Below are 14,210 nucleotides of genomic sequence, written 5' to 3' on the forward strand. Positions count from 1 at the left end.
CCAAAAAAAGTATTGATAATTTTGAAATTTTTCTATTAATTTTTATGTGGTTATATAATTATATAAAGGATTTATAGATTTAATAAATTATTTTTCCAAGTATTTATAAATTATTTTGTATAATCGGGAACCGTTCGACTTCAGCTTTTTTATGTTTTTACAACCCAGAAGTCTCGGGAAAACTCCTTTCTAACCTAATTTGAATATTCCGAGCATTTTTCATGTTTGACTTTTTCGATCCGGAGTACGGTTTTACCCGTGCGGGTCTCGGCTTAAAATTTTCGATACAATATTCATTTCGATAAATCAATAAAACCCGTATTATTGAGCAACGAGATATTTTGATTAAACTATTATATTATCTTCTCGTAATTCGTGTAACCAAAGCACTGAGACCAAGACCGTATTTACAAAAAACTTGGTTTTGATAATTATTCTAAAACAGGTACCGAATTGGATTTGTTTTATTAATACTTAGCGATTAAGTATTCTATGTTTATATCCGATATGATCCAACGGGGTACCAATATTCCATAAATATAAATAGCCTTTACCGTATTTTATTTTGTACAGATAATCATTTGCAAACTGTAAAATATATAATTTTCAGAGAAAAATAAAAAAATTCATAGTGTTCTTGAGAATCAAACAAGCATTTGAAGGAGTTATTGAAATCGGATTTTGGAGTTCTAGTAACCAAAACGAAGGTCTTGAAGAGTACTTTCAGAATCTTTAAACCATACTGCTGCAGAATCAATAGGTATTTTTCTATAATTTTATTTAAATTCAAATTATTTTGGGTTTAATTATGAATTTTTGATTTTGATGTTGTTTGTGTGATTTGATGCTTGCATGTTGTAGATAATTTGATTATGGTCATTTTGGTAAGTCATAATAGTCATTTGGAGTTCAATAACATGTTCAAAAGTGGGTTTATTTTTGAATTTAAGAATTAGGGTTCTTAATTCGTATGAATGTTTTCAATTGAAAATTGGGGGTTTCTTCCCCAGGGGTTATTGATGAAATTGGTTGATACCATCGTGTTTAGAATGATTCCAGGAGTCGAATCATGTGTTTGAAATCGTGGGAGGATCCTTAGATCGAACAGATCGGAAAAAACAGAGCTCGCCGGCGACGGCGAGTTTCTTGGACTTTTTCCGGCCAAATCCTTGATTGTTTGCTTGATTTGATTACGTGAATAAGTTCCTGATAACCCGTAGAATAAATATGGAGAGTTTGGTGGCCTGAGGTGGCCGGAATCGTGAACTCCGGCGACGTCCGGCGAAAACGACGACGACCACTGCAAAATTGCAATTTGGTCCCCGTAGTTTTGAAGGTGATACAGTTAGGTCCCTGAGGTTTCCAGAAATTTCAAATTTTGGATTCCTGTTTCGAAAATTTATTAAAATTATATATTTGATTTATTTTAATTATAATAATTTGTTTTTTAATTATTAAAAAATCCAAAAATAATTATTTTAATTTTGAAAATTATTTTTAATTCAAAAATAAATTTGAATTATTTAATTAATTAATTTTATTTTAATAATTAATTATTTAATTGGTCAATTATTTTAAATATTAATTAATTAATTAAATTAGTAATTAATTAATTTTAATTGATTATTTAATTAGAATTAATTATTTCTTTTGATTTAAAAATTCCAAAAAATAGTTTTGAGCTTTAAAATATTATTTTAAATTTTGTTCAAGGCTTGATAATTATTATTAAATGATTTTAAAGTCAGATTCGGGTATTCGAAACCTTTTCATTATTTATAATTGATTCGTTGACCCGTTGTAATTCCGAAAAATATTTAAAGATTCGTATTAAATATCTGGAAAACTATTTTAACCTCGAATATTCTTTGAAAAATTATTTTTATCGAATGTCTTACGTGCCATGTGTTATATGTGATCTGATTGGTGAATAATATGATTATATGTACATTGTTTGATAGTTTTTATCGTATCTTTCAATCCGTAAGTCGGATTTAGGTGAAACGAAGGGTAGATAGAAGCTTATAACGCATAGTTAAAAGTGAGAATGAGTATTGATAGATACTTGTGATGAATAAGCAGAGGAAGCGAGATGTAGAAAGGGGAAGTAGATAGTCGGTGAATAAGAGCCGGTAAACGAGAGCCAGTGAAGTGTTAGCGGATTGAGATAAAGCAAGTGTTCTGAACTTTCTCAAGATATGTTCAAGTAATTGAATAATTCTGTTTTATATTGCAAGTGTTTTGAAGTATTCAAACCTAAAATCTGATTATTCATGTTCATCTTGAGCCATAAACTTTGTTCTTTGTAAACCATTGAATGTTGAATACCCAGATACGAACCATAGATTTACGATACTACTCCACAAATACATATACATCCTATACAGATCACTGATTTAAATTTGCTTAGCATATAAACCTTAATACCTTATAATCGTCAAACCCTTACTCTTCTATTATCTGATTCATTTATAGATTGGAAGCCAATCCTTGTAAACATCTTGTTATACCTTTATGGTGTTATGAACCACCTCATGCTTTGAGACAAATATTGTTTATGATTTTGTTTGTTGAACTACATTTTTTTTTCTGTTATTGTTATAGAATTGGATTGTCTTATAAATGTGGACCAGATTCGTGGTCATATTAGGCCAATGTGTGCCTTGGATCCAGTATATAGAGCAGAGCTATATACCTTGCTCGGGGTTAGTGCGTGACTGATCAGCAACCTAACCTTGATTTTTAAAATAAAAGTGAATATCTAATTATAATCATTGCTTATTAAGAAACTTTATTCCTTTCATTTGATCATTGTTTAATCTCAGTATTGTCACTGTGACTTGCTGAGCTAGTTAGCTCACCCTTGCGAATCTGTTTAAATTCTTTTCCAGTTAAGAAAGAAACCATTGGTAGCGAGGATCCCCAAACAAGTATGCGAGCTAGGATTCTAGGTTGAGATGGAATAAGCTAGCTAAAGACGTTTGTTTTAGTTTGAGTATGAAAGTTTGTAAGAACGTTTTATTTTCAGATGTAAGTTAAACTAGTTGGGTTTTGGTACGTTTGTAATATAAGCAAGGTTGTAGCTTGTGTGCATACTTTAACGGTTATGGATTATGGTAAGTAGGGTCATTGCATACATATTATTTTCATAAGAAGGTTTATATATATTGTGTGTGTGTTGTGATAAGTGGATTTTATATTCATTTAAAACGCTTCATATCGGCTTAAGTTGATGACTTGATCCCAAGTATGTGGTATTCTTGATATATTTTTGTTGAGTCTTTGTAGAGCTATAACTAGAGGCAGGAATAGACTTTTCTATGCTTCTATGATGGAATAAGATCAAGAAATGAAGGGCGAAAGCTTTCCAGGGGAGCAGAGTGAGAAACAAAGAAAGAATTATTTTTTTTGGCAGAAGGCAAGCGCGGCGGCCCTCTACCTTGGCGCGCCCCCGCTGCTTGAACAGATTGCTAGCGCGCCCGCGCTGTGCCTTGGCGCACCCGCGCTAGGTCGTGCAGAAAAAATCCTGTTTTGATTCTGATTAGAATTTTCGTGCGGTCAAAGTAATCTGGAAGTATAAATACCAGAAGATATAAATCAGAAGGCAAGAAGGGAAGGGATAACAACAAGTGGATAGCACAAGATGGCTAAGAAGAAGAGGATCTAGTTCTACATCTTATTTTTGTATTCTTCTAATTAGGTGATGCTTTGGATGCTCATTTTGAATTTGTTTTCTAAACCTTAATACTTTAATATTCTCTTGTAGTATTCAGAACCTTTTTAATATCATGTTTTTATTGGAACTAGAGATGCACAAAAAGCCCGGACCCAAAAATTTAGCCCGGCCCGATCCGGTCAAAGCCCGGTCAAGCCCGGCCTTGTCAAAGCCCGACCGGTCCTGACCCAGGCTTCGGGCCTCGACGGGCCCTATATTTTTAGGCAAAGCCCGGCTCGGCCCGACCTGGTTAAAAGCCTGAGCTTCGGCCCGACCCGATTAAAAGCCCGAAAAAGCCCAGTTATAATCTGATTATTCTAATATATTTTCTTATATATTTATAAATTCACATTTACTATAAATATAAATAATACATTAAACACACATATATTTATATATTTGTGATTAATAATATTATTTATATACTTCATTACATAAATAATGAAAGAAGATATAATAAGTACACTATATATATTTGGATATCATTGTTATCATTGTTATCATAACAATGATAAAACATATTATTCCATAAATATTTTTATTTTTTTCCGAACTTAAATGCTTTCAATGAAGTAATGTTTTCATAAAATATTCCATGTAAACTAATACATTTTTACGATGACCTAGTTGCTAACATATGTATTCTTCGAAATCTCTAATAATACTCGATCCGATTTAAATTATAAAAAAGCCCGGCCCGATCCGGCCCAAAAAAAGCCCGGTTAGACCCACCTCGAGGGCCCAAATGGGCTCTGACATTTTCGGAAAGCCCGGCCCGGCCCGGTCGATTATGAACTAACCGTTATCATGGGATTCTAACAGATTTATCTATGAAGTTTAGTAGTTGATCGCCTTAAAGTTTTCAATGTATGATGAATTATTGATTTCCTCGTATGGTTGTGCTTAATATTCTTGGATGCATAGCTAACATCCAAGTTGTGTTGTTAATCTCTATTGAATGCGAAAGTGGATATAGGGGTTTAGAACTTGCCATGCTAGCATAGGTTTATGGATGTTTTAACATACATGATTCATAGTGTAATTTTAACCATCATACGCTGCCCTATGTGATCTCAATGGATAACTTGCTCTTAAACCGCTATGTTTTCAAATCTTATAGACATATAGGGTCTAAACATAATTAGTGTCTACCATCTTCTATCTAATTTGTGGATGCTGAGTGGTAGGGTATACGTATATTAAAAGATAGTGTGTACTAATTTCGTGTTATCTGATTAGTTATCATAACCGTCACATACTATGATGAAAGGCATAAACTCTAAATGAAGTATTTAATGAAGTTGGAATCCCATGTTTTATTTCATATAAGTAACTTGATTTTAATCTCTTAGTTAATTCATTCTAGCATAATTACTTTTCGATAATCAAACTCAATTTGATACGTGTCTTAGCAGTGAATAATAATCATACATTATTGCATAAGTGCACTTTCTGAATCAAATCAATCTATATGGGAATGAACTAAACTTAATCTTATACTACTTGTGACCACGTACGCTTGCGTGTTTTTATGAGAACAAGTTTTTGGCGCCGCTGCCGGGGATCAGTGTTAAATTTAGTTTATGTACTTGTCATCAATGGTCGTTAAAGTTCACTAACTCGGATTATTTCTCTTACCAATTTTACTTTGCTTGTGTGTTTCAGGTATTCGAGCGAACGTGTATGCGAACATGTTCTCAATCTTGTAAGGACACACTAGAAGAAGTAGAAATGGAAGTGATCATTGCAATGGAAGAACCAACAGCAGAAACGAAAGCATTGAAGGATTATTCTCAACCAAAAATCAATGACATTCAGTCTAGCATTGTCAGACCAGCCATTGCAGCTAATACCTTTGAAATTAAGCCTGGCATGATTCAAATGGTATGGAATTCAGTCCAGTTTGGGGGAGCTCCAACGGAAGATCCCAATATGCACATTAGGGATTTCATCAAGATTTGCGACACCTTCAAGTTCAACGGTGTTTTGGAAGATGCTGTCAAACTGATACTTTTCCCATTTTCTCTGAGGGATAAAGCTAAGAGCTGGTTGCACTCTCTATTAGCAGGTTCTATTGTAACATAGGAGGATCTTGCTCAAAAATTTCTTACTAAATTCTTCCCTATGGCAAAAATAGCTGCAATCAGGAATGCTCTTACTCAATTTGCACAACAATCGAGAGAATCTTTATGTGAAGCTTGGGAGAGCTACTAGGAGATGCTTAGGAATTGTCCTCATCATGGAATGCCTGATTGGATGATAATCAATTGCTTCTATAATGGGTTGGGAGCACAGTCGAGACCCATGTTAGATGTAGCATTAGGTGGAGCCTTATGGGCTAAGAGCTATGAGGAAGCTTATGAGCTAATTGAAATGATGGCTGCTAATGAATATCAGAATCTAACTCAGAGACTACCACAAGGCAAGGTAGCAAGAATTCTGAAGGTGGATACAGCTAGGGCTATAGCGGCTCAGCTAAAGGCGTTGACTATGAAAGTGAATTCTCTGGCTAACTATGGAGTTCATCTAATAGCAAGTGTTTGTGAGCTTTGTGCAGGTGCACATGCGACAAATCAATGTGCTATATCTAATGAGTCAGCACAGTTTGTGAGCAATTTTTAGAGACCACAACAACCAGTTCCTACCACTTATCATCCTAATAACCGAAACCATCCTAATTTCATCTAGAGAAATAATTAGAGTGGTATGCAACATCCACAATAGCCTTACCAGCAGTTTGGAGCCAAGCCATTCAACCCTCTTGGTTTTCAACAACAGTATGCACCAAGGCAACAACTTCAACCACAGGGAATGCAACAACAAGCTCATGGAAGTGCTGGTCAATATGATAATGAAAAATCTTAATTGGATAAATTGAGGCTAATGTGCAAAATCCAAGCGGTTTCGATCAAAACTTTGGAGAATCAAATAGGAAAAATTGTAAATGCGTTGCTGAATAGACCACATGAAACTCATCCTACTGATACGGAGGCTAACCCAGGCAAGAGGGAAGTTAAAGAACAGTTGAAAGCAATCACTTTGAGATCTGGAAAAGTCGCTAACCATAAAAAAATCAATAGCTGAGCAAAACGAAGAAGTGCACGGGCAGAAGGCAAGCGCGCCCGCGCTCTCCCCTGAACCAGAAAATAAAAGTCTTGATAAAGCTGATCAGAAGGATGGCGAAGCAGAAACGAACAAAAATTCTGCCGAACAATCTATTCCTGAGCAGAATACAAGCAACAAACAGGTCAATCCGCCTCTTCCATATCCAAAAAGACTTCAGAAGCAGAAGATCAACAAGTAGTTTGCCAAGTTTTTGGAGGTTTTGAAGAAATTGAATATTAACACACCTTTTACGGAAGCTCTAGAACAGATATCGAGCTATGCGAAGTTTATGAAGGGTATTCTATCTCGGGAGTTAAAACTTGAGGAGTTGGAAACCGTTGCTCTAACAGAAGAGTACAGTGCGGTGTTGCAACAGAAATTGCCTCCTAAATTCAAAGATCCGGGAAGCTTCACTATACCATGCACTATTGGTAAGTTATCTTTCGACAAGTGCTTGTGCGACTTGGGAGCTAGTATCAATCTGATGCCATTATCTGTCTTCATGCAACTTGGGCTGCCTGATCCAAAACCTACAAACATTTCCTTATAACTGGCTGATCGGTCCATCACTTATCTGATTTGTATAGTGGAAGATGTCTTGGTTAAAGTGGATAAACTTATCTTTCCTGCTAATTTTGTCATTCTAGACTTTGAGGAGGATAAGAAGATTCCTATTATCTTGGGAAGATCATTCTTAGCTACAGGCCGAACTTTGATCGATGTGCAAAAATAAGAGCTTACAATGAGGGTTCAAGATCAGGATGTCACTTTTAATGTGTTTAATGCAATGAAATTCCCAACAGATGAAGAGGAGTGCTATAAAGTAGAACTGGTCGACTCAGTAGTGAATTCGGAGATGGAGCAGTTGCTAAGGTTAGATACCTTAGAGAGAGCTTTAACAGGGGAATCTGAGATTAAAGATGAAGAAGGAGCAGAGCAACTGTGGCGCCCCAAAATCCGGGGTCAGGGATCTCGGAGGCCACACCATCTTAATCACTATATACCACATACCTCACATCATAATATACAAATACTCACACTTTACGACCCCACACTTATCACACACACACACACATACTTATAGGTTATTGTCTTGGAAACGAACCATTCATTACTAGAGTAAATCAAACCACAAAGTGATAATTATTACAACCCAAAAGTAATTAAGTCTTACCGGGGAATAACCTTTAAGTAAGGCTAGTCCGTCGGCCAAATAGTTGTTTCTTATTCATTACCTTACATAAGTCATACTTGTAAATAAGCCGAACTAAAAACAACTAAAAACCAATCCAGCTTATTCGGTCTACCTGTGGTACAACACCAAACAACCTACGGAATAGCTGGCCATTTCCTACCCGTTTCCTTGCTGTGAGTTTCATGATAGGCATCTTGATTCACTGTTGTGTTGTGTCAATTTAAGAAAACAAGTGTGATCTATAATGCCCAACATAATAATGTACAGTATGAAATGACTGCATGATAAACTCAAGTAAACCGTCATATATGATATTTATATTTTATTCAAAAATAGTTTTCATTGGTGATACACACCTTCTTTTGAAAACAATTCTTTAGTGAATTTATTATCCTGCGAATACCTTAATGGTAAACCCAACACCTAGGCTTGGGTTACGATATTACATCACAATTCCAATTGGAAGAATAGGACATTCGTTGGAGCCACCGCATACGATGATCAGTCGTAATACGGAAATAGTAACCTTTTCTACTAGTAGAAGGATGACACCTTTGTATCCCGGTTATCACCCTGGCCGCATTCGGGCTACGTGTCACATTTTGGGTATACACATACTTCACAAGTTCCTGAGTACACAGAGTACCTTCGCCTGTGGTACCTTTGGTAGTCCATCTAGCACACATAGTACCAGAGTCTACCCTCCCTTTCCTTTAAAAGAATTCTATCATATCTCGAGAACTCGAACCACATCGAAGTTCCCCCAAACATTTTGCTTGTTGATAGAAACAACTTGTTCTATTAGCGTATATATGTATACGTACCTTCGAATTTTTTCGGAGGAAGTACTAAGGATGTGAGTTGACCGTTGTCAACAGATAATTAAATAATGGGGAGTTTCTTTAGAAACTATATTCAAAATATTTAAAATAAGTCGAGATAATATTCTTCGACGATCTGGAATTATTCGAATGATTTTCCGAAAATCAGAAAGTATTTTAAATCAGGTTTTATGATTTTTAAATCATAAATAAATCATTTAATAAATAATAAATAATTAAATATTAATCGATAAATAATTAAACCTCGAATGAGTTTACTTTAAAAGAATATTTAAAATAATATTCCTCAACTAATTTATGTTTACGTAATTTAATAATCTTTAATGTTTAATCGGGTTTGAAATAAATGGTCGTTGGAATATGTTTTTCTTATAATAAATGAACATGTATATAATATTTATTATTCGAACAATAAAACATAGTTGAGGGAATACGATCTTTGAAAATTATTTTAATAAAAGTTCGAGGTATTTAATATTTCGTAAGTGGACGTTGGGTCCCTTAATACGTAAATACTTTGGACTTTTAATCGTCCTATAATATCACCAGAATGATTCTCGGGTTTTTATTTTGAAATTCCGACCGAATCTCGGTCTTATAATAATATGTCACGCTTATAGCGAAATTAAACATTTTACGATATATATACTTATCGGACAACATCGCTACATTATGCGAAAATTCAATTACTACGTATCATGGTAATCATGGTATTTATGCAATGATAATAAAAAAATTCTTTCACAACACAACAGTAAATGAAATTGGGTTTGTAAACTTGCCTGGGTATCTCGAGGTGGAGGATGCTCTAGGTTCCGCTCGAAAATCTATAATCATAAACAAAATTCATTTTGTTAGGTCCCGTTCTAATTTACGGCGACTCGCACTCATGCGCTACTTATTACGCATCCTCTCAACTTATATTACCTTTATTATTTCTTTAAGTCCTTGTTCTTATTGCGGTCATTTCCTTTTTCGAAGTATCTTAAGTCCGTTTTCATTTTCCTCGTCGGCTCCGCTTATGGATTTTACGGTTTTCTAATCGCGCGGTCTCGGCTCCGATATTTTTATAAAATTGAAATATCATTTTTTTCACTTGAAATTTTTATGGCAGTTAGAAAACTCAATTTACTAATGTCTGTATAAATTTCATGATTTATGAACATTTTTAAGTCGATCCTTTTTATTTTTAAAGTTCGTAATTCGTAGCAGTTTTTGCCGCATAAATCACTTTTAGTAAAACGACCATAACTTTTGATCCGTAAATTGAAATCAAGCGATTCAAGCGCCTGAACGATCCTTATAACATTGTCTGTCATAATAAAGGGTTATTTTTCAAGAAACTATAGTTTACATCTTCGGGACTTTCTGCAGAAACTTAAGTTGAGTTTTGTTCATTTTAATAAGGTTACGATTACGATCAGAGTTTCGTTTATGCCTTAAAACTTTATACTACCACCAACAATCAATATATCATCATCACCGCACTAACTCCTCTCAAGAACATCATGTTCTTGAGGCGACAACAATCAACCTTAAATCTACTTAGCTAAACATCAAGATTACAACAATATTTCCACCAAAACTAGGTTTACAACTATGTTCTAAAAGAATCTTGAACTTAAATCTTAAATAAGGTTGGGTCAAAGATTTATACCTTTCTTGAGAGCTTGAGATGTTTTCTTGATGATGGTGAAGTCTTGGGAGTGCTTAGTATGGTTTTTGGAACCTAAAACAACCATTAAAATCAAGAAACAAAATAAAAGTTACTATTCATACTATTCACTATCATCTTTCTTGAATTTATTTCACCCATCAAACCTTGATAAAAAGAGTTCAAAGATTTATCTTACCTTAGTTTAGGTGGTATGAAGCTTGAGAATTAATGGGGGAATTTTTTCATGGCTAGAGCTTGGTGTTTTAATTTTGATTTTCCTTTGTTTCTTGCCAGGGCCGAATGAAGAAGAAGAAGTGGGAGAGAGAGATCTTTGTGCTTGCTTCTTGGTTTCTTGGAAATAATATAAGTGATATCTTGTATTTGATTTTTATTCTCTAGTTTATATCCTAGGATTTATTCTTGTTGCCAAATCTTTAGACAAAACTAGTTAGGCTTTTCTAGTTTACAAGCTAAGCTAGGTAGTTTAGCCATTTAGCTTACTATTCTCTTAGCCCTAGTTGATCATCCTACTTCCTTAGCTCACTATTTGATAAAGTAACCATGGTTACTTTTCTACCACGGTTAGTTAGTGCCTTATATTTATTTAATCGTTTACGCGTTCGTTCGGTCGCTTTAAACGTTTTCGTAATACTTTCTCGTAAATGGTTTGCGATGAAAATCCTTTCATATTTATTCCTTATATTTTGAATTATCATACTTGGATATAAATCCGTAGGTTTTAAAGTCGTAATTATATTGTGATTCCTGTAATCCTCGATAATTCGTAAATATGGTCATTTTTCAAAGTTCGTTTTCTTCGAAAACTAATAGCGTTTACATACACTCATTTGGTACGTATAATCATAATATCAACTTCGAAACTCATTTTCTCATGCACAACATAGTGTGGGCTAAAAAGTTTTCCCTCGTCTGTCAGGGTTACTATTCATTAAATGTTTTTACAAGGTCTCAAAAATTCAAGTTATTACAATAACTTCAGTTGGTGAATGCATCTCCGTGAAAGAGGAAGTTGGATATGCCATTCGAGTCTCTTGGAATAGCAGAGCTAAAAAATTCTCAGGAACGTCTTAAACCATCTATTGAAGAAGCTCCCATACTTGAGCTCAAGCCACTGCCAGATCACTTGAGGTATGCATTTTTAGGTGATGCATCTACATTACCTGTTATTATTGCGTCTAACCTGTCAGGTAGTGATGAAGACAAGCTTTTGCGAATTCTGAGAAAGTTCAAATCAGAAATCAGATGGACTATAGAAGATATCAAGGGAATCAGCCCTTCTTATTGTATGCATAAAATTCTGCTGGAGGAAGGAAGTAAACCTACCGTTGAACATCAGAGAAGACTCAATCCTATCATGAAAGAGGTGGTGAAGAAAGAAATTCTTAAATGGCTGGATGCAGGGATCATTTATCCTATTTTAGACAGTTCATGGGTGAGCCTGGTGCAGTGTGTGCCGAAGAAAGGAGGCATTACCGTTGTAGCTAATGAGAAGAATGCGTTCATCCCTACTCGGACAATCATATGATGGAGAGTATGCATGGATTATCGGAAGTTGAATAAAGCCACCAGAAATGATCATTTTCCGCTTCCATTCATCGATCAAATACTTGATAGGTTGGCTGGTCATGAGTATAATTTCCTTATGGATGGGTACTCAGGTTATAATCAGATTTGTATCGCCCCATAAGATCAGGAGAAGACCACTTTTACTTGTCCTTTTGGCACTTTCGCTTTCCGCCGAGTTTCTTTCGGGATTTATTGGAGAAGGATGTTCCTTTCTAATTTGATGAAGAATGTTTAACTGCTTTCATGATTTTGAAAAAGAAGTTTACTACAACACCTGTTATTACTGCACCCAATTGGGGTGAGCCTTTTGAGATGATGTGTGATGCTAGCGACTTTGCAGTTGGAGTTGTTCTCGGTCTAGAAAGGAGAATATTTTTCATGTGGTTTACTACGCTAGTAAAACCCTTAATGATGCTCAACTGAATTATAATACTACGGAGAAGGAGCTTTTCGCAGTAGTTGACGGGTTCGAGAAATTCAGATCTTACTTGCTTGGGACAAAAGTGACGGTTTACACTGATCATGTAGCTATTAAATATTTGGTCTCGAAGAAAGATTCAAAACCTCGATTGATTCGATGGATTCTCTTGCTTCAGGAATTCGTGTTGGAAATCAAAGACAGGAAAGATACGGTGAACCGTGAGGCGGTGATCGCCGTTCTTGCTATGACTTAATTTTAGAATTTTCACATCAAGCTAAAGACGGAAAACAAGTGCTTCTTGGGAGGAAACCTAAGCGTTTCTGTAGTATTGTTGCTTATAAAAAAGAAGAAGAATTTTTTTGCAGTAGCTCAACGCGCCCGCGCCTGTCTAACAGAAGCTCAGCGCGCCCGCACCCTCTTCCTGCGCCCGCGCCTACCCGCTCTTCAGAAAAAAACAGAAAAAAATAAAACAATTTCTACACAGGCTCTAGGTAGTAATTTTCGAGCCACTGGTGTCGAGGTTGATTGGCCAGTTTTTAGAGCTAATATAGTGTATCCGCCGCCTGATTCTCCATCTGAAGAGGGTGATCCTGCCGACAATTAGGTATGTTCTTGCTATCCTTATTATTGCCTTCAATGGGGTCATTGAATATTTTAAGTTTGGGGGTGGTAATTTAAGGATTAGTAGTAAAGTTGTGTTCATATAGGATTTATATTGCATGTGTAGTGGTAGTTCATTCATAATCTTGCATTGCTATTCATATAGACCATAATTGTTTGCATAATTTTTTATGTTTATTATGTAAATCCATTTAGTTGCATTTGCATAGCATATAGCATGATCCCGTAGGATGAGCTATTTCTGGTTGGTAGGTCGATGTTGATTTGAGTGTAGTGATGATGAATAGAGGGATGATTAAGTTCTTATGAATTGACTTGCATGTCTAGAAGCAAAACCTATTCACAAGTCTCATCGGTTGCTTTTGGGCTAGATCAGGCCATACTGGTTTGGTTGTTGAAATTTAATCACTTGTTTACATTTGAATATTTGCTATTCCCGTGATGACGAAGGAGCACTAAAATATAAATTGGGGAAAACCATGGATTTCATTGCTAGTTGTTAATAAAAGTTATGCGTCAAAAGGCTAGTAGCCGCTCATATTTATGAGTAGTCTAAGGATAAATGAGATGGAGCGAAACGCACTCATTCCAGAAAAGAAAAAAAGAAGAAAAAAAAGAGAAAAAAAATAAGAGAAAATAAAAAAAAAGAATTTTTTTTGTGTTAGTATCTGATTATGCAGAATTAACCACAGGTGAGCTCTTTAATACTCGAGCAATTAAGTTCTAGGGGACTTTGTGCCTAGTGACCTAAGGCTTGTTCAGTATGGGATCCGCTAACCTAACGCTCGCTACATGGGTATTATTGCATAAGTCTTTCGGGACCTCATCCATTGCACGGTCAAATAAGCATTTGTGTTGATGTGTTCAGTGTTGTAGCATGAATCCTTGTCTAACTCCAGTGACGATGGAGGTGTTTTGGAGTCATGATGTGTTTAGCCTTCATTCCACTTATAAGCTTGTGATTGTTTTGGCGAAAAATAGGATATGGTTTTGATCTAGTGTTGGGAGTATATCTGATAAGCAAAGCAAACACTCACGCTTCTGTTCTTGTAAGTTAGTACATGGGA

At 35.4% G+C, this 14,210-nt stretch overlaps 1 non-coding gene across 1 annotated transcript; it reads right to left on the reverse strand.

Annotated features, from left to right (window-relative positions):
• Window positions 1-5,854: 5,854 nt before the first annotated feature.
• On the reverse strand, window positions 5,855-5,961 carry LOC141682340 (small nucleolar RNA R71). The gene has a single exon (XR_012559741.1). It is a non-coding gene; the product is annotated as a small nucleolar RNA R71 (small nucleolar RNA).
• Between the last annotated feature and the right edge of the window lie 8,249 nt (window positions 5,962-14,210).

Source organism: Apium graveolens, chromosome 8, assembly GCF_009905375.1.
Source record: "Apium graveolens cultivar Ventura chromosome 8, ASM990537v1, whole genome shotgun sequence".
Taxonomy (NCBI): Eukaryota; Viridiplantae; Streptophyta; class Magnoliopsida; order Apiales; family Apiaceae; genus Apium; species Apium graveolens.